General features: G+C 46.9%; 43 non-coding genes across 43 annotated transcripts; all 43 read right to left on the reverse strand.

Moving 5' to 3' along the window:
- Nucleotides 1-67: 67 nt before the first annotated feature.
- On the reverse strand, nt 68-186 carry LOC136212830 (5S ribosomal RNA). The gene has a single exon (XR_010679971.1). It is a non-coding gene; the product is annotated as a 5S ribosomal RNA (ribosomal RNA).
- A 258-nt stretch (nt 187-444) lies between these two features.
- Nucleotides 445-563, reverse strand: LOC136214335 (5S ribosomal RNA). The gene has a single exon (XR_010681425.1). It is a non-coding gene; the product is annotated as a 5S ribosomal RNA (ribosomal RNA).
- A 259-nt stretch (nt 564-822) lies between these two features.
- On the reverse strand, nt 823-941 carry LOC136215448 (5S ribosomal RNA). Its single transcript, XR_010682488.1, has one exon. It is a non-coding gene; the product is annotated as a 5S ribosomal RNA (ribosomal RNA).
- A 258-nt stretch (nt 942-1,199) lies between these two features.
- On the reverse strand, nt 1,200-1,318 carry LOC136213865 (5S ribosomal RNA). Its single transcript, XR_010680963.1, has one exon. It is a non-coding gene; the product is annotated as a 5S ribosomal RNA (ribosomal RNA).
- Nucleotides 1,319-1,577: 259 nt separating this feature from the next.
- Nucleotides 1,578-1,696, reverse strand: LOC136213986 (5S ribosomal RNA). The gene has a single exon (XR_010681083.1). It is a non-coding gene; the product is annotated as a 5S ribosomal RNA (ribosomal RNA).
- A 183-nt stretch (nt 1,697-1,879) lies between these two features.
- Nucleotides 1,880-1,998, reverse strand: LOC136215023 (5S ribosomal RNA). Its single transcript, XR_010682079.1, has one exon. It is a non-coding gene; the product is annotated as a 5S ribosomal RNA (ribosomal RNA).
- A 260-nt stretch (nt 1,999-2,258) lies between these two features.
- Nucleotides 2,259-2,377, reverse strand: LOC136211194 (5S ribosomal RNA). The gene has a single exon (XR_010678410.1). It is a non-coding gene; the product is annotated as a 5S ribosomal RNA (ribosomal RNA).
- A 182-nt stretch (nt 2,378-2,559) lies between these two features.
- On the reverse strand, nt 2,560-2,678 carry LOC136211196 (5S ribosomal RNA). Its single transcript, XR_010678412.1, has one exon. It is a non-coding gene; the product is annotated as a 5S ribosomal RNA (ribosomal RNA).
- Nucleotides 2,679-2,859: 181 nt separating this feature from the next.
- Nucleotides 2,860-2,978, reverse strand: LOC136214182 (5S ribosomal RNA). Its single transcript, XR_010681279.1, has one exon. It is a non-coding gene; the product is annotated as a 5S ribosomal RNA (ribosomal RNA).
- Nucleotides 2,979-3,237: 259 nt separating this feature from the next.
- LOC136212494 (5S ribosomal RNA) lies at nt 3,238-3,356 on the reverse strand. Its single transcript, XR_010679647.1, has one exon. It is a non-coding gene; the product is annotated as a 5S ribosomal RNA (ribosomal RNA).
- A 183-nt stretch (nt 3,357-3,539) lies between these two features.
- On the reverse strand, nt 3,540-3,658 carry LOC136211197 (5S ribosomal RNA). The gene has a single exon (XR_010678413.1). It is a non-coding gene; the product is annotated as a 5S ribosomal RNA (ribosomal RNA).
- Nucleotides 3,659-3,916: 258 nt separating this feature from the next.
- On the reverse strand, nt 3,917-4,035 carry LOC136215245 (5S ribosomal RNA). Its single transcript, XR_010682293.1, has one exon. It is a non-coding gene; the product is annotated as a 5S ribosomal RNA (ribosomal RNA).
- Nucleotides 4,036-4,294: 259 nt separating this feature from the next.
- LOC136213142 (5S ribosomal RNA) lies at nt 4,295-4,413 on the reverse strand. The gene has a single exon (XR_010680269.1). It is a non-coding gene; the product is annotated as a 5S ribosomal RNA (ribosomal RNA).
- Nucleotides 4,414-4,596: 183 nt separating this feature from the next.
- On the reverse strand, nt 4,597-4,715 carry LOC136213143 (5S ribosomal RNA). Its single transcript, XR_010680270.1, has one exon. It is a non-coding gene; the product is annotated as a 5S ribosomal RNA (ribosomal RNA).
- Nucleotides 4,716-4,898: 183 nt separating this feature from the next.
- LOC136212831 (5S ribosomal RNA) lies at nt 4,899-5,017 on the reverse strand. Its single transcript, XR_010679972.1, has one exon. It is a non-coding gene; the product is annotated as a 5S ribosomal RNA (ribosomal RNA).
- Nucleotides 5,018-5,275: 258 nt separating this feature from the next.
- Nucleotides 5,276-5,394, reverse strand: LOC136214336 (5S ribosomal RNA). Its single transcript, XR_010681426.1, has one exon. It is a non-coding gene; the product is annotated as a 5S ribosomal RNA (ribosomal RNA).
- A 259-nt stretch (nt 5,395-5,653) lies between these two features.
- On the reverse strand, nt 5,654-5,772 carry LOC136215449 (5S ribosomal RNA). The gene has a single exon (XR_010682489.1). It is a non-coding gene; the product is annotated as a 5S ribosomal RNA (ribosomal RNA).
- Nucleotides 5,773-5,955: 183 nt separating this feature from the next.
- LOC136213266 (5S ribosomal RNA) lies at nt 5,956-6,074 on the reverse strand. The gene has a single exon (XR_010680388.1). It is a non-coding gene; the product is annotated as a 5S ribosomal RNA (ribosomal RNA).
- Nucleotides 6,075-6,332: 258 nt separating this feature from the next.
- LOC136211198 (5S ribosomal RNA) lies at nt 6,333-6,451 on the reverse strand. The gene has a single exon (XR_010678414.1). It is a non-coding gene; the product is annotated as a 5S ribosomal RNA (ribosomal RNA).
- Nucleotides 6,452-6,710: 259 nt separating this feature from the next.
- Nucleotides 6,711-6,829, reverse strand: LOC136214073 (5S ribosomal RNA). The gene has a single exon (XR_010681171.1). It is a non-coding gene; the product is annotated as a 5S ribosomal RNA (ribosomal RNA).
- Nucleotides 6,830-7,013: 184 nt separating this feature from the next.
- On the reverse strand, nt 7,014-7,132 carry LOC136212832 (5S ribosomal RNA). The gene has a single exon (XR_010679973.1). It is a non-coding gene; the product is annotated as a 5S ribosomal RNA (ribosomal RNA).
- Nucleotides 7,133-7,392: 260 nt separating this feature from the next.
- LOC136213267 (5S ribosomal RNA) lies at nt 7,393-7,511 on the reverse strand. The gene has a single exon (XR_010680389.1). It is a non-coding gene; the product is annotated as a 5S ribosomal RNA (ribosomal RNA).
- A 259-nt stretch (nt 7,512-7,770) lies between these two features.
- Nucleotides 7,771-7,889, reverse strand: LOC136211199 (5S ribosomal RNA). The gene has a single exon (XR_010678415.1). It is a non-coding gene; the product is annotated as a 5S ribosomal RNA (ribosomal RNA).
- Nucleotides 7,890-8,148: 259 nt separating this feature from the next.
- Nucleotides 8,149-8,267, reverse strand: LOC136214074 (5S ribosomal RNA). Its single transcript, XR_010681172.1, has one exon. It is a non-coding gene; the product is annotated as a 5S ribosomal RNA (ribosomal RNA).
- Nucleotides 8,268-8,450: 183 nt separating this feature from the next.
- LOC136212833 (5S ribosomal RNA) lies at nt 8,451-8,569 on the reverse strand. Its single transcript, XR_010679974.1, has one exon. It is a non-coding gene; the product is annotated as a 5S ribosomal RNA (ribosomal RNA).
- A 260-nt stretch (nt 8,570-8,829) lies between these two features.
- LOC136211200 (5S ribosomal RNA) lies at nt 8,830-8,948 on the reverse strand. The gene has a single exon (XR_010678416.1). It is a non-coding gene; the product is annotated as a 5S ribosomal RNA (ribosomal RNA).
- Nucleotides 8,949-9,130: 182 nt separating this feature from the next.
- Nucleotides 9,131-9,249, reverse strand: LOC136213607 (5S ribosomal RNA). The gene has a single exon (XR_010680707.1). It is a non-coding gene; the product is annotated as a 5S ribosomal RNA (ribosomal RNA).
- A 258-nt stretch (nt 9,250-9,507) lies between these two features.
- LOC136213866 (5S ribosomal RNA) lies at nt 9,508-9,626 on the reverse strand. The gene has a single exon (XR_010680964.1). It is a non-coding gene; the product is annotated as a 5S ribosomal RNA (ribosomal RNA).
- Nucleotides 9,627-9,885: 259 nt separating this feature from the next.
- LOC136215073 (5S ribosomal RNA) lies at nt 9,886-10,004 on the reverse strand. The gene has a single exon (XR_010682126.1). It is a non-coding gene; the product is annotated as a 5S ribosomal RNA (ribosomal RNA).
- Nucleotides 10,005-10,262: 258 nt separating this feature from the next.
- LOC136212415 (5S ribosomal RNA) lies at nt 10,263-10,381 on the reverse strand. Its single transcript, XR_010679574.1, has one exon. It is a non-coding gene; the product is annotated as a 5S ribosomal RNA (ribosomal RNA).
- A 258-nt stretch (nt 10,382-10,639) lies between these two features.
- Nucleotides 10,640-10,758, reverse strand: LOC136211201 (5S ribosomal RNA). Its single transcript, XR_010678417.1, has one exon. It is a non-coding gene; the product is annotated as a 5S ribosomal RNA (ribosomal RNA).
- A 259-nt stretch (nt 10,759-11,017) lies between these two features.
- Nucleotides 11,018-11,136, reverse strand: LOC136215450 (5S ribosomal RNA). The gene has a single exon (XR_010682490.1). It is a non-coding gene; the product is annotated as a 5S ribosomal RNA (ribosomal RNA).
- A 183-nt stretch (nt 11,137-11,319) lies between these two features.
- Nucleotides 11,320-11,438, reverse strand: LOC136213268 (5S ribosomal RNA). The gene has a single exon (XR_010680390.1). It is a non-coding gene; the product is annotated as a 5S ribosomal RNA (ribosomal RNA).
- Nucleotides 11,439-11,697: 259 nt separating this feature from the next.
- Nucleotides 11,698-11,816, reverse strand: LOC136211202 (5S ribosomal RNA). The gene has a single exon (XR_010678418.1). It is a non-coding gene; the product is annotated as a 5S ribosomal RNA (ribosomal RNA).
- A 259-nt stretch (nt 11,817-12,075) lies between these two features.
- LOC136214075 (5S ribosomal RNA) lies at nt 12,076-12,194 on the reverse strand. The gene has a single exon (XR_010681173.1). It is a non-coding gene; the product is annotated as a 5S ribosomal RNA (ribosomal RNA).
- A 183-nt stretch (nt 12,195-12,377) lies between these two features.
- LOC136212834 (5S ribosomal RNA) lies at nt 12,378-12,496 on the reverse strand. Its single transcript, XR_010679975.1, has one exon. It is a non-coding gene; the product is annotated as a 5S ribosomal RNA (ribosomal RNA).
- A 260-nt stretch (nt 12,497-12,756) lies between these two features.
- Nucleotides 12,757-12,875, reverse strand: LOC136213269 (5S ribosomal RNA). The gene has a single exon (XR_010680391.1). It is a non-coding gene; the product is annotated as a 5S ribosomal RNA (ribosomal RNA).
- Nucleotides 12,876-13,134: 259 nt separating this feature from the next.
- Nucleotides 13,135-13,253, reverse strand: LOC136211203 (5S ribosomal RNA). The gene has a single exon (XR_010678419.1). It is a non-coding gene; the product is annotated as a 5S ribosomal RNA (ribosomal RNA).
- Nucleotides 13,254-13,512: 259 nt separating this feature from the next.
- LOC136214077 (5S ribosomal RNA) lies at nt 13,513-13,631 on the reverse strand. The gene has a single exon (XR_010681174.1). It is a non-coding gene; the product is annotated as a 5S ribosomal RNA (ribosomal RNA).
- A 183-nt stretch (nt 13,632-13,814) lies between these two features.
- LOC136212835 (5S ribosomal RNA) lies at nt 13,815-13,933 on the reverse strand. The gene has a single exon (XR_010679976.1). It is a non-coding gene; the product is annotated as a 5S ribosomal RNA (ribosomal RNA).
- Nucleotides 13,934-14,193: 260 nt separating this feature from the next.
- LOC136211204 (5S ribosomal RNA) lies at nt 14,194-14,312 on the reverse strand. Its single transcript, XR_010678420.1, has one exon. It is a non-coding gene; the product is annotated as a 5S ribosomal RNA (ribosomal RNA).
- A 182-nt stretch (nt 14,313-14,494) lies between these two features.
- Nucleotides 14,495-14,613, reverse strand: LOC136213608 (5S ribosomal RNA). The gene has a single exon (XR_010680708.1). It is a non-coding gene; the product is annotated as a 5S ribosomal RNA (ribosomal RNA).
- A 258-nt stretch (nt 14,614-14,871) lies between these two features.
- Nucleotides 14,872-14,990, reverse strand: LOC136213867 (5S ribosomal RNA). Its single transcript, XR_010680965.1, has one exon. It is a non-coding gene; the product is annotated as a 5S ribosomal RNA (ribosomal RNA).
- Between the last annotated feature and the right edge of the window lie 84 nt (nt 14,991-15,074).

Below are 15,074 nucleotides of genomic sequence, written 5' to 3' on the forward strand. Positions count from 1 at the left end.
AAAACATGCACGCCATGGTGAAAAAAAAAATTAAATAATTAAAAAATGCACGTTGCAAAAAAGTTTGGGGGTGCAACACGAGGACTTCCCAAGAGGTCAACCATCTTAGTACTACTCTCGCCCAAGCACGTTTAACTTCGGAGTTCTGATGGGATCCGGTGCATTAGTGCTGGTATGATCGCACCCGTCATCCCATGCAAAAACTAAGCATATATTCCATACTGGGCGCCCCTTTCTCCCGTATGCTCATCCTTCACGTGCATGCACAAGCCCCCGGACCCCAAACACTGACCCCCGCCTCGAAAACGTGCACGCCATGGTGAAAAAAAATTAAATAATTAAAAAATGCACGTTGCAAAAAAGTTTGGGCCCGCCTCGAAAACGTGCACGCCATGGTGAAAAAAAAATTAAATAATTAAAAAATGCACGTTGCAAAAAAGTTTAGGGGTGCAACAAGAGGACTTCCCAAGAGGTCACCCATCTTAGTACTACTCTCGCCCAAGCACGTTTAACTTCGGAGTTCTGATGGGATCCGGTGCATTAGTGCTGGTATGATCGCACCCGTCATCCCATGCAAAAACTAAGCATATATTCCATACTGGGCGCCCCTTTCTCCCGTATGCTCATCCTTCACGTGCATGCACAAGCCCCCGGACCCCAAACACTGACCCCCGCCTCGAAAACGTGCACGCCATGGTGAAAAAAAAATTAAATAATTAAAAAATGCACGTTGCAAAAAAGTTTGGGCCCGCCTCGAAAACGTGCACGCCATGGTCAAAAAAAAATTAAATAATTAAAAAATGCACGTTGCAAAAAAGTTTGGGGGTGCAACACGAGGACTTCCCAAGAGGTCACCCATCTTAGTACTACTCTCGCCCAAGCACGTTTAACTTCGGGATTCTGATGGGATCCGGTGCATTAGTGCTGGTATGATCGCACCAGTCATCCCATGCAAAAACTAAGCATATATTCCATACTGGGCGCCCCTTTCTCCCGTATGCTCATCCTTCACGTGCATGCACAAGCCCCCGGACCCCAAACACTGACCCCCGCCTCGAAAACGTGCACGCCATGGTGAAAAAAAATTAAATAATTAAAAAATGCACGTTGCAAAAAAGTTTGGGCCCGCCTCGAAAACGTGCACGCCATGGTGAAAAAAAAATTAAATAATTAAAAAATGCACGTTATAAAAAAGTTTAGGGGTGCAACACGAGGACTTCCCAAGAGGTCACCCATCTTAGTACTACTCTCGCCCAAGCACGTTTCACTTCGGAGTTCTGATGGGATCCGGTGCATTAGTGCTGGTATGATCGCACTCGTCATCCCATGCAAAAACTAAGCATATATTCCATACTGGGCGCCCCTTTCTCCCGTATGCTCATCCTTCACGTGCATGCACAAGCCCCCGGACCCCAAACACTGACCCCCGCCTCGAAAACGTGCACGCCATGGTGAAAAAAAAATTAAATAATTAAAAAATGCACGTTGCAAAAAAGTTTGGGCCCGCCTCGAAAACGTGCACGCCATGGTGAAAAAAAAATTAAATAATTAAAAAATGCACGTTGCAAAAAAGTTTGGGGGTGCAACACGAGGACTTCCCAAGAGGTCACCCATCTTAGTACTACTCTCGCCCAAGCACGTTTAACTTCGGGGTTCTGATGGGATCCGGTGCATTAGTGCTGGTATGATCGCACCCGTCATCCCATGCAAAAACTAAGCATATATTCCATACTGGGCGCCCCTTTCTCCCGTATGCTCATCCTTCACGTGCATGCACAAGCCCCCGGACCCCAAACACTGACCCCCGCCTCGAAAACATGCACGCCATGGTGAAAAAAAAAATTAAATAATTAAAAAATGCACGTTGCAAAAAAGTTTGGGGGTGCAACACGAGGACTTCCCAAGAGGTCAACCATCTTAGTACTACTCTCGCCCAAGCACGTTCAACTTCGGAGTTCTGATGGGATCCGGTGCATTAGTGCTGGTATGATTGCACCCGTCATCACATGCAAAAACTAAGCATATATTCCATACTGGGCGCCCCTTTCTCCCGTATGCTCATCCTTCACGTGCATGCACAAGCCCCCGGACCCCAAACACTGACCCCCGCCTCGAAAACGTGCACGCCATGGTGAAAAAAAAAATTAAATAATTAAAAAATGCACGTTGCAAAAAAGTTTGGGCCCGCCTCGAAAACGTGCACGCCATGGTGAAAAAAAAATTAAATAATTAAAAAATGCACGTTGCAAAAAAGTTTAGGGGTGCAACACGAGGACTTCCCAAGAGGTCACCCATCTTAGTACTACTCTCGCCCAAGCACGTTTAACTTCGGAGTTCTGATGGGATCCGGTGCATTAGTGCTGGTATGATCGCACCCGTCATCCCATGCAAAAACTAAGCATATATTCCATACTGGGCGCCCCTTTCTCCCGTATGGTCATCCTTCACGTGCATGCACAAGCCCCCGGACCCCAAACACTGACCCCCGCCTCGAAAACGTGCACGCCATGGTGAAAAAAAAATTAAATAATTAAAAAATGCACGTTGCAAAAAAGTTTGGGGGTGCAACACGAGGACTTCCCAAGAGGTCACCCATCTTAGTACTACTCTCGCCCAAGCACGTTTAACTTCGGAGTTCTGATGGGATCCGGTGCATTAGTGCTGGTATGATCGCACCCGTCATCACATGCAAAAACTAAGCATATATTCCATACTGGGCGCCCCTTTCTCCCGTATGCTCATCCTTCACGTGCATGCACAAGCCCCCGGACCCCAAACACTGACCCCCGCCTCGAAAACGTGCACGCCATAGTGAAAAAAAATTAAATAATTAAAAAATGCACGTTGCAAAAAAGTTTGGGGGTGCAACACGAGGACTTCCCAAGAGGTCAACCATCTTAGTACTACTCTCGCCCACGCACGTTTAACTTCGGAGTTCTGATGGGATCCGGTGCATTAGTGCTGGTATGATCGCACCCGTCATCACATGCAAAAACTAAGCATATATTCCATATTGGGCGCCCCTTTCTCCCGTATGCTCATCCTTCACGTGCATGCACAAGCCCCCGGACCCCAAACACTGACCCCCGCCTCGAAAACGTGCACGCCATGGTGAAAAAAAAAATTAAATAATTAAAAAATGCACGTTGCAAAAAGTTTGGGCCCGCCTCGAAAACGTGCACGCCATGGTGAAAAAAAAATTAAATAATTAAAAAATGCACGTTGCAAAAAAGTTTGGGGGTGCAACACGAGGACTTCCCAAGAGGTCACCCATCTTAGTACTACTCTCGCCCAAGCACGTTTAACTTCGGAGTTCTGATGGGATCCGGTGCATTAGTGCTGGTATGATCGCATCCGTCATCCCATGCAAAAACTAAGCATATATTCCATACTGGGCGCCCCTTTCTCCCGTATGCTCATCCTTCACGTGCATGCACAAGCCCCCGGACCCCAAACACTGACCCCCGCCTCGAAAACATGCACGCCATGGTGAAAAAAAAAATTAAATAATTAAAAAATGCACGTTGCAAAAAAGTTTGGGGGTGCAACACGAGGACTTCCCAAGAGGTCACCCATCTTAGTACTACTCTCGCCCAAGCACGTTTAACTTCGGAGTTCTGATGGGATCCGGTGCATTAGTGCTGGTATGATCGCACCCGTCATCACATGCAAAAACTAAGCATATATTCCATACTGGGCGCCCCTTTCTCCCGTATGCTCATCCTTCACGTGCATGCACAAGCCCCCGGACCCCAAACACTGACCCCCGCCTCGAAAACGTGCACGCCATGGTGAAAAAAAATTAAATAATTAAAAAATGCACGTTGGAAAAAAGTTTGGGCCCGCCTCGAAAACGTGCACGCCATGGTGAAAAAAAAATTAAATAATTAAAAAATGCACGTTATAAAAAAGTTTAGGGGTACAACACGAGGACTTCCCAAAAGGTCACCCATCTTAGTACTACTCTCGCCCAAGCACGTTTAACTTCCGAGTTCTGATGGGATCCGGTGCATTAGTGCTGGTATGATCGCACCCGTCATCCCATGCAAAAACTAAGCATATATTCCATACTGGGCGCCCCTTTCTCCCGTATGCTCATCCTTCACGTGCATGCACAAGCCCCCGGACCCCAAACACTGACCCCTGCCTCGAAAACGTGCACGCCATGGTGAAAAAAAAATTAAATAATTAAAAAATGCACGTTGCAAAAAAGTTTGGGCCCGCCTCGAAAACGTGCACGCCATGGTGAAAAAAAAATTAAATAATTAAAAAATGCACGTTGCAAAAAAGTTTGGGGGTGCAACACGAGGACTTCCGAAGAGGTCACCCATCTTAGTACTACTCTCGCCCAAGCACGTTTAACTTCGGAGTTCTGATGGGATCCGGTGCATTAGTGCTGGTATGATCGCACCCGTCATCCCATGCAAAAACTAAGCATATATTCCATACTGGGCGCCCCTTTCTCCCGTATGCTCATCCTTCACGTGCATGCACAAGCCCCCGGACCCCAAACACTGACCCCCGCCTCGAAAACATGCACGCCATGGTGAAAAAAAAAATTAAATAATTAAAAAATGCACGTTGCAAAAAAGTTTGGGGGTGCAACACGAGGACTTCCGAAGAGGTCACCCATCTTAGTACTACTCTCGCCCAAGCACGTTTAACTTCGGAGTTCTGATGGGATCCGGTGCATTAGTGCTGGTATGATCGCACCCGTCATCCCATGCAAAAACTAAGCATATATTCCATACTGGGCGCCCCTTTCTCCCGTATGCTCATCCTTCACGTGCATGCACAAGCCCCCGGACCCCAAACACTGACCCCCGCCTCGAAAACATGCACGCCATGGTGAAAAAAAAAATTAAATAATTAAAAAATGCACGTTGCAAAAAAGTTTGGGGGTGCAACACGAGGACTTCCCAAGAGGTCAACCATCTTAGTACTACTCTCGCCCAAGCACGTTTAACTTCGGAGTTCTGATGGGATCCGGTGCATTAGTGCTGGTATGATCGCACCCGTCATCCCATGCAAAAACTAAGCATATATTCCATACTGGGCGCCCCTTTCTCCCGTATGCTCATCCTTCACGTGCATGCACAAGCCCCCGGACCCCAAACACTGACCCCCGCCTCGAAAACGTGCACGCCATGGTGAAAAAAAATTAAATAATTAAAAAATGCACGTTGCAAAAAAGTTTGGGCCCGCCTCGAAAACGTGCACGCCATGGTGAAAAAAAAATTAAATAATTAAAAAATGCACGTTGCAAAAAAGTTTAGGGGTGCAACAAGAGGACTTCCCAAGAGGTCACCCATCTTAGTACTACTCTCGCCCAAGCACGTTTAACTTCGGAGTTCTGATGGGATCCGGTGCATTAGTGCTGGTATGATCGCACCCGTCATCCCATGCAAAAACTAAGCATATATTCCATACTGGGCGCCCCTTTCTCCCGTATGCTCATCCTTCACGTGCATGCACAAGCCCCCGGACCCCAAACACTGACCCCCGCCTCGAAAACGTGCACGCCATGGTGAAAAAAAAATTAAATAATTAAAAAATGCACGTTGCAAAAAAGTTTGGGCCCGCCTCGAAAACGTGCACGCCATGGTGAAAAAAAAATTAAATAATTAAAAAATGCACGTTGCAAAAAAGTTTGGGGGTGCAACACGAGGACTTCCCAAGAGGTCACCCATCTTAGTACTACTCTCGCCCAAGCACGTTTAACTTCGGGATTCTGATGGGATCCGGTGCATTAGTGCTGGTATGATCGCACCAGTCATCCCATGCAAAAACTAAGCATATATTCCATACTGGGCGCCCCTTTCTCCCGTATGCTCATCCTTCACGTGCATGCACAAGCCCCCGGACCCCAAACACTGACCCCCGCCTCGAAAACATGCACGCCATGGTGAAAAAAAAAATTAAATAATTAAAAAATGCACGTTGCAAAAAAGTTTGGGGGTGCAACACGAGGACTTCCCAAGAGGTCAACCATCTTAGTACTACTCTCGCCCAAGCACGTTTAACTTCGGAGTTCTGATGGGATCCGGTGCATTAGTGCTGGTATGATTGCACCCGTCATCACATGCAAAAACTAAGCATATATTCCATACTGGGCGCCCCTTTCTCCCGTATGCTCATCCTTCACGTGCATGCACAAGCCCCCGGACCCCAAACACTGACCCCCGCCTCGAAAACGTGCACGCCATGGTGAAAAAAAAATTAAATAATTAAAAAATGCACGTTGCAAAAAAGTTTGGGCCCGCCTCGAAAACGTGCACGCCATGGTGAAAAAAAATTAAATAATTAAAAAATGCACGTTGCAAAAAAGTTTAGGGGTGCAACACGAGGACTTCCCAAGAGGTCACCCATCTTAGTACTACTCTCGCCCAAGCACGTTTAACTTCGGAGTTCTGATGGGATCCGGTGCATTAGTGCTGGTATGATCGCACCCGTCATCCCATGCAAAAACTAAGCATATATTCCATACTGGGCGCCCCTTTCTCCCGTATGCTCATCCTTCACGTGCATACACAAGCCCCCGGACCCCAAACACTGACCCCCGCCTCGAAAACGTGCACGCCATGGTGAAAAAAAAATTAAATAATTAAAAAATGCACGTTGCAAAAAAGTTTGGGCCCGCCTCGAAAACGTGCACGCCATGGTGAAAAAAAAATTAAATAATTAAAAAATGCACGTTGCAAAAAAGTTTGGGGGTGCAACATGAGGACTTCCCAAGAGGTCACCCATCTTAGTACTACTCTCGCCCAAGCACGTTTAACTTCGGAGTTCTGATGGGATCCGGTGCATTAGTGCCGGTATGATCGCACCCGTCATCCCATGCAAAAACTAAGCATATATTCCATACTGGGCGCCCCTTTCTCCCGTATGCTCATCCTTCACGTGCATGCACAAGCCCCCGGACCCCAAACACTGACCCCCGCCTCGAAAACATGCACGCCATGGTGAAAAAAAAAAATTAAATAATTAAAAAATGCACGTTGCAAAAAAGTTTGGGGGTGCAACACGAGGACTTCCCAAGAGGTCAACCATCTTAGTACTACTCTCGCCCAAGCACGTTTAACTTCGGAGTTCTGATGGGATCCGGTGCATTAGTGCTGGTATGATCGCACCCGTCATCACATGCAAAAACTAAGCATATATTCCATACTGGGCGCCCCTTTCTCCCGTATGCTCATCCTTCACGTGCATGCACAAGCCCCCGGACCCCAAACACTGACCCCCGCCTCGAAAACGTGCACGCCATGGTGAAAAAAAAAATTAAATAATGAAAAAATGCACGTTGCAAAAAAGTTTGGGCCCGCCTCGAAAACGTGCACGCCATGGTGAAAAAAAAATTAAATAATTAAAAAATGCACGTTGCAAAAAAGTTTAGGGGTGCAACACGAGGACTTCCCAAGAGGTCAACCATCTTAGTACTACTCTCGCCCAAGCACGTTTAACTTCGGAGTTCTGATGGGATCCGGTGCATTAGTGCTGGTATGATTGCACCCGTCATCACATGCAAAAACTAAGCATATATTCCATACTGGGCGCCCCTTTCTCCCGTATGGTCATCCTTCACGTACATGCACAAGCCCCCGGACCCCAAACACTGACCCCCGCCTCGAAAACGTGCACGCCATGGTGAAAAAAAAATTAAATAATTAAAAAATGCACGTTGCAAAAAAGTTTGGGCCCGCCTCGAAAACGTGCACGCCATGGTGAAAAAAAAATTAAATAATTAAAAAATGCACGTTGCAAAAAAGTTTAGGGGTGCAACACGAGGACTTCCCAAGAGGTCACCCATCTTAGTACTACTCTCGCCCAAGCACGTTTAACTTCGGAGTTCTGATGGGATCCGGTGCATTAGTGCTGGTATGATCGCACCCGTCATCCCATGCAAAAACTAAGCATATATTCCATACTGGGCGCCCCTTTCTCCCGTATGCTCATCCTTCACGTGCATACACAAGCCCCCGGACCCCAAACACTGACCCCCGCCTCGAAAACGTGCACGCCATGGTGAAAAAAAAATTAAATAATTAAAAAATGCACGTTGCAAAAAAGTTTGGGCCCGCCTCGAAAACGTGCACGCCATGGTGAAAAAAAAATTAAATAATTAAAAAATGCACGTTGCAAAAAAGTTTGGGGGTGCAACATGAGGACTTCCCAAGAGGTCACCCATCTTAGTACTACTCTCGCCCAAGCACGTTTAACTTCGGAGTTCTGATGGGATCCGGTGCATTAGTGCCGGTATGATCGCACCCGTCATCCCATGCAAAAACTAAGCATATATTCCATACTGGGCGCCCCTTTCTCCCGTATGCTCATCCTTCACGTGCATGCACAAGCCCCCGGACCCCAAACACTGACCCCCGCCTCGAAAACATGCACGCCATGGTGAAAAAAAAAATTAAATAATTAAAAAATGCACGTTGCAAAAAAGTTTGGGGGTGCAACACGAGGACTTCCCAAGAGGTCAACCATCTTAGTACTACTCTCGCCCAAGCACGTTTAACTTCGGAGTTCTGATGGGATCCGGTGCATTAGTGCTGGTATGATCGCACCCGTCATCACATGCAAAAACTAAGCCTATATTCCATACTGGGCGCCCCTTTCTCCCGTATGCTCATCCTTCACGTGCATGCACAAGCCCCCGGACCCCAAACACTGACCCCCGCCTCGAAAACGTGCACGCCATGGTGAAAAAAAAAATTAAATAATTAAAAAATGCACGTTGCAAAAAAGTTTGGGCCCGCCTCGAAAACGTGCACGCCATGGTGAAAAAAAAATTAAATAATTAAAAAATGCACGTTGCAAAAAAGTTTAGGGGTGCAACACGAGGACTTCCCAAGAGGTCACCCATCTTAGTACTACTCTCGCCCAAGCACGTTTAACTTCGGAGTTCTGATGGGATCCGGTGCATTAGTGCTGGTATGATCGCACCCGTCATCCCATGCAAAAACTAAGCATATATTCCATACTGGGCGCCCCTTTCTCCCGTATGGTCATCCTTCACGTACATGCACAAGCCCCCGGACCCCAAACACTGACCCCCGCCTCGAAAACGTGCACGCCATGGTGAAAAAAAAATTAAATAATTAAAAAATGCACGTTGCAAAAAAGTTTGGGGGTGCAACACGAGGACTTCCCAAGAGGTCACCCATCTTAGTACTACTCTCGCCCAAGAACGTTTAACTTCGGAGTTCTGATGGGATCCGGTGCATTAGTGCTGGTATGATCGCACCCGTCATCACATGCAAAAACTAAGCATATATTCCATACTGGGCGCCCCTTTCTCCCGTATGCTCATCCTTCACGTGCATGCACAAGCCCCCGGACCCCAAACACTGACCCCCGCCTCGAAAACGTGCACGCCATAGTGAAAAAAAATTAAATAATTAAAAAATGCACGTTGCAAAAAAGTTTGGGCCCGCCTCGAAAACGTGCACGCCATGGTGAAAAAAAAATTAAATAATTAAAAAATGCACGTTATAAAAAAGTTTAGGGGTGCAACACGAGGACTTCCCAAGAGGTCACCCATCTTAGTACTACTCTCGCCCAAGCACGTTTCACTTCGGAGTTCTGATGGGATCCGGTGCATTAGTGCTGGTATGATCGCACTCGTCATCCCATGCAAAAACTAAGCATATATTCCATACTGGGCGCCCCTTTCTCCCGTATGCTCATCCTTCACGTGCATGCACAAGCCCCCGGACCCCAAACACTGACCCCCGCCTCGAAAACGTGCACGCCATGGTGAAAAAAAAATTAAATAATTAAAAAATGCACGTTGCAAAAAAGTTTGGGCCCGCCTCGAAAACGTGCACGCCATGGTGAAAAAAAAATTAAATAATTAAAAAATGCACGTTGCAAAAAAGTTTGGGGGTGCAACACGAGGACTTCCCAAGAGGTCACCCATCTTAGTACTACTCTCGCCCAAGCACGTTTAACTTCGAGGTTCTGATGGGATCCGGTGCATTAGTGCTGGTATGATCGCACCCGTCATCCCATGCAAAAACTAAGCATATATTCCATACTGGGCGCCCCTTTCTCCCGTATGCTCATCCTTCATGTGCATGCACAAGCCCCCGGACCCCAAACACTGACCCCCGCCTCGAAAACGTGCACGCCATGGTGAAAAAAAATTAAATAATTAAAAAATGCACGTTGCAAAAAAGTTTGGGCCCGCCTCGAAAACGTGCACGCCATGGTGAAAAAAAAATTAAATAATTAAAAAATGCACGTTATAAAAAAGTTTAGGGGTGCAACACGAGGACTTCCCAAGAGGTCACCCATCTTAGTACTACTCTCGCCCAAGCACGTTTAACTTCGGAGTTCTGATGGGATCCGGTGCATTAGTGCTGGTATGATCGCACCTGTCATCCCATGCAAAAACTAAGCATATATTCCATACTGGGCGCCCCTTTCTCCCGTATGCTCATCCTTCACGTGCATGCACAAGCCCCCGGACCCCAAACACTGACCCCCGCCTCGAAAACGTGCACGCCATGGTGAAAAAAAATTAAATAATTAAAAAATGCACGTTGCAAAAAAGTTTGGGCCCGCCTCGAAAACGTGCACGCCATGGTGAAAAAAAAATTAAATAATTAAAAAATGCACGTTGCAAAAAAGTTTAGGGGTGCAACACGAGGACTTCCCAAGAGGTCACCCATCTTAGTACTACTCTCGCCCAAGCACGTTTAACTTCGGAGTTCTGATGGGATCCGGTGCATTAGTGCTGGTATGATCGCACCCGTCATCCCATGCAAAAACTAAGCATATATTCCATACTGGGCGCCCCTTTCTCCCGTATGCTCATCCTTCACGTGCATGCACAAGCCCCCGGACCCCAAACACTGACCCCCGCCTCGAAAACGTGCACGCCATGGTGAAAAAAAAATTAAATAATTAAAAAATGCACGTTGCAAAAAAGTTTGGGCCCGCCTCGAAAACGTGCACGCCATGGTGAAAAAAAAATTAAATAATTAAAAAATGCACGTTGCAAAAAAGTTTGGGGGTGCAACACGAGGACTTCCCAAGAGGTCACCCATCTTAGTACTACTCTCGCCCAAGCACGTTTAACTTCGGGATTCTGATGGGATCCGGTGCATTAGTGCTGGTATGATCGCACCAGTCATCCCATGCAAAAACTAAGCATATATTCCATACTGGGCGCCCCTTTCTCCCGTATGCTCATCCTTCACGTGCATGCACAAGCCCCCGGACCCCAAACACTGACCCCCGCCTCGAAAACATGCACGCCATGGTGAAAAAAAAAATTAAATAATTAAAAAATGCACGTTGCAAAAAAGTTTGGGGGTGCAACACGAGGACTTCCCAAGAGGTCAACCATCTTAGTACTACTCTCGCCCAAGCACGTTTAACTTCGGAGTTCTGATGGGATCCGGTGCATTAGTGCTGGTATGATTGCACCCGTCATCACATGCAAAAACTAAGCATATATTCCATACTGGGCGCCCCTTTCTCCCGTATGCTCATCCTTCACGTGCATGCACAAGCCCCCGGACCCCAAACACTGACCCCCGCCTCGAAAACGTGCACGCCATGGTGAAAAAAAAATTAAATAATTAAAAAATGCACGTTGCAAAAAAGTTTGGGCCCGCCTCGAAAACGTGCACGCCATGGTGAAAAAAAAATTAAATAATTAAAAAATGCACGTTGCAAAAAAGTTTAGGGGTGCAACACGAGGACTTCCCAAGAGGTCACCCATCTTAGTACTACTCTCGCCCAAGCACGTTTAACTTCGGAGTTCTGATGGGATCCGGTGCATTAGTGCTGGTATGATCGCACCCGTCATCCCATGCAAAAACTAAGCATATATTCCATACTGGGCGCCCCTTTCTCCCGTATGCTCATCCTTCACGTGCATACACAAGCCCCCGGACCCCAAACACTGACCCCCGCCTCGAAAACGTGCACGCCATGGTGAAAAAAAAATTAAATAATTAAAAAATGCACGTTGCAAAAAAGTTTGGGCCCGCCTCGAAAACGTGCACGCCATGGTGAAAAAAAAATTAAATAATTAAAAAATGCACGTTGCAAAAAAGTTTGGGGGTGCAACATGAGGACTTCCCAAGAGGTCACCCATCTTAGTACTACTCTCGCCCAAGCACGTTTAACTTCGGAGTTCTGATGGGATCCGGTGCATTAGTGCCGGTATGATCGCACCCGTCATCCCATGCAAAAACTAAGCATATATTCCATACTGGGCGCCCCTTTCTCCCGTATGCTCATCCTTCACGTGCATGCACAAGCCCCCGGACCCCAAACACTGACCCCCGCCTCGAAAACATGCACGCCATGGTGAAAAAAAAAATTAAATAATTAAAAAATGCACGTTGCAAAAAAGTTTGGGGGTGCAACACGAGGACTTCCCAAGAGGTCAACCATCTTAGTACTACTCTCGCCCAAGCACGTTTAACTTCGGAGTTCTGATGGGATCCGGTGCATTAGTGCTGGTATGATCGCACCCGTCATCACATGCAAAAACTAAGCATATATTCCATACTGGGCGCCCCTTTCTCCCGTATGCTCATCCTTCACGTGCATGCACAAGCCCCCGGACCCCAAACACTGACCCCCGCCTCGAAAACGTGCACGCCATGGTGAAAAAAAAAATTAAATAATTAAAAAATGCACGTTGCAAAAAAGTTTGGGCCCGCCTCGAAAACGTGCACGCCATGGTGAAAAAAAAATTAAATAATTAAAAAATGCACGTTGCAAAAAAGTTTAGGGGTGCAACACGAGGACTTCCCAAGAGGTCAACCATCTTAGTACTACTCTCGCCCAAGCACGTTTAACTTCGGAGTTCTGATGGGATCCGGTGCATTAGTGCTGGTATGATTGCACCCGTCATCACATGCAAAAACTAAGCATATATTCCATACTGGGCGCCCCTTTCTCCCGTATGGTCATCCTTCACGTACATGCACAAGCCCCCGGACCCCAAACACTGACCCCCGCCTCGAAAACGTGCACGCCATGGTGAAAAAAAAATTAAATAATTAAAAAATGCACGTTGCAAAAAAGTTTGGGCCCGCCTCGAAAACGTGCACGCCATGGTGAAAAAAAAATTAAATAATTAAAAAATGCACGTTGCAAAAAAGTTTAGGGGTGCAACACGAGGACTTCCCAAGAGGTCACCCATCTTAGTACTACTCTCGCCCAAGCACGTTTAACTTCGGAGTTCTGATGGGATCCGGTGCATTAGTGCTGGTATGATCGCACCCGTCATCCCATGCAAAAACTAAGCATATATTCCATACTGGGCGCCCCTTTCTCCCGTATGCTCATCCTTCACGTGCATACACAAGCCCCCGGACCCCAAACACTGACCCCCGCCTCGAAAACGTGCACGCCATGGTGAAAAAAAAATTAAATAATTAAAAAATGCACGTTGCAAAAAAGTTTGGGCCCGCCTCGAAAACGTGCACGCCATGGTGAAAAAAAAATTAAATAATTAAAAAATGCACGTTGCAAAAAAGTTTGGGGGTGCAACATGAGGACTTCCCAAGAGGTCACCCATCTTAGTACTACTCTCGCCCAAGCACGTTTAACTTCGGAGTTCTGATGGGATCCGGTGCATTAGTGCCGGTATGATCGCACCCGTCATCCCATGCAAAAACTAAGCATATATTCCATACTGGGCGCCCCTTTCTCCCGTATGCTCATCCTTCACGTGCATGCACAAGCCCCCGGACCCCAAACACTGACCCCCGCCTCGAAAACATGCACGCCATGGTGAAAAAAAAAATTAAATAATTAAAAAATGCACGTTGCAAAAAAGTTTGGGGGTGCAACACGAGGACTTCCCAAGAGGTCAACCATCTTAGTACTACTCTCGCCCAAGCACGTTTAACTTCGGAGTTCTGATGGGATCCGGTGCATTAGTGCTGGTATGATCGCACCCGTCATCACATGCAAAAACTAAGCATATATTCCATACTGGGCGCCCCTTTCTCCCGTATGCTCATCCTTCACGTGCATGCACAAGCCCCCGGACCCCAAACACTGACCCCCGCCTCGAAAACGTGCACGCCATGGTGAAAAAAAAAATTAAATAATTAAAAAATGCACGTTGCAAAAAAGTTTGGGCCCGCCTCGAAAACGTGCACGCCATGGTGAAAAAAAAATTAAATAATTAAAAAATGCACGTTGCAAAAAAGTTTAGGGGTGCAACACGAGGACTTCCCAAGAGGTCACCCATCTTAGTACTACTCTCGCCCAAGCACGTTTAACTTCGGAGTTCTGATGGGATCCGGTGCATTAGTGCTGGTATGATCGCACCCGTCATCCCATGCAAAAACTAAGCATATATTCCATACTGGGCGCCCCTTTCTCCCGTATGGTCATCCTTCACGTACATGCACAAGCCCCCGGACCCCAAACACTGACCCCCGCCTCGAAAACGTGCACGCCATGGTGAAAAAAAAATTAAATAATTAAAAAATGCACGTTGCAAAAAAGTTTGGGGGTGCAACACGAGGACTTCCCAAGAGGTCACCCATCTTAGTACTACTCTCGCCCAAGAACGTTTAACTTCGGAGTTCTGATGGGATCCGGTGCATTAGTGCTGGTATGATCGCACCCGTCATCACATGCAAAAACTAAGCATATATTCCATACTGGGCGCCCCTTTCTCCCGTATGCTCATCCTTCACGTGCATGCACAAGCCCCCGGACCCCAAACACTGACCCCCGCCTCGAAAACGTGCACGCCATAGTGAAAAAAAATTAAATAATTAAAAAATGCACGTTGCAAAAAAGTTTGGGCCCGCCTCGAAAACGTGCACGCCATGGTGAAAAAAAAATTAAATAATTAAAAAATGCACGTTATAAAAAAGTTTAGGGGTGCAACACGAGGACTTCCCAAGAGGTCACCCATCTTAGTACTACTCTCGCCCAAGCACGTTTCACTTCGGAGTTCTGATGGGATCCGGTGCATTAGTGCTGGTATGATCGCACTCGTCATCCCATGCAAAAACTAAGCATATATTCCATACTGGGCGCCCCTTTCTCCCGTATGCTCATCCTTCACGTGCATGCACAAG

The sequence above is a fragment of the Euphorbia lathyris genome, chromosome 1, assembly GCF_963576675.1.
Source record: "Euphorbia lathyris chromosome 1, ddEupLath1.1, whole genome shotgun sequence".
Lineage (NCBI taxonomy): Eukaryota > Viridiplantae > Streptophyta > Magnoliopsida > Malpighiales > Euphorbiaceae > Euphorbia > Euphorbia lathyris.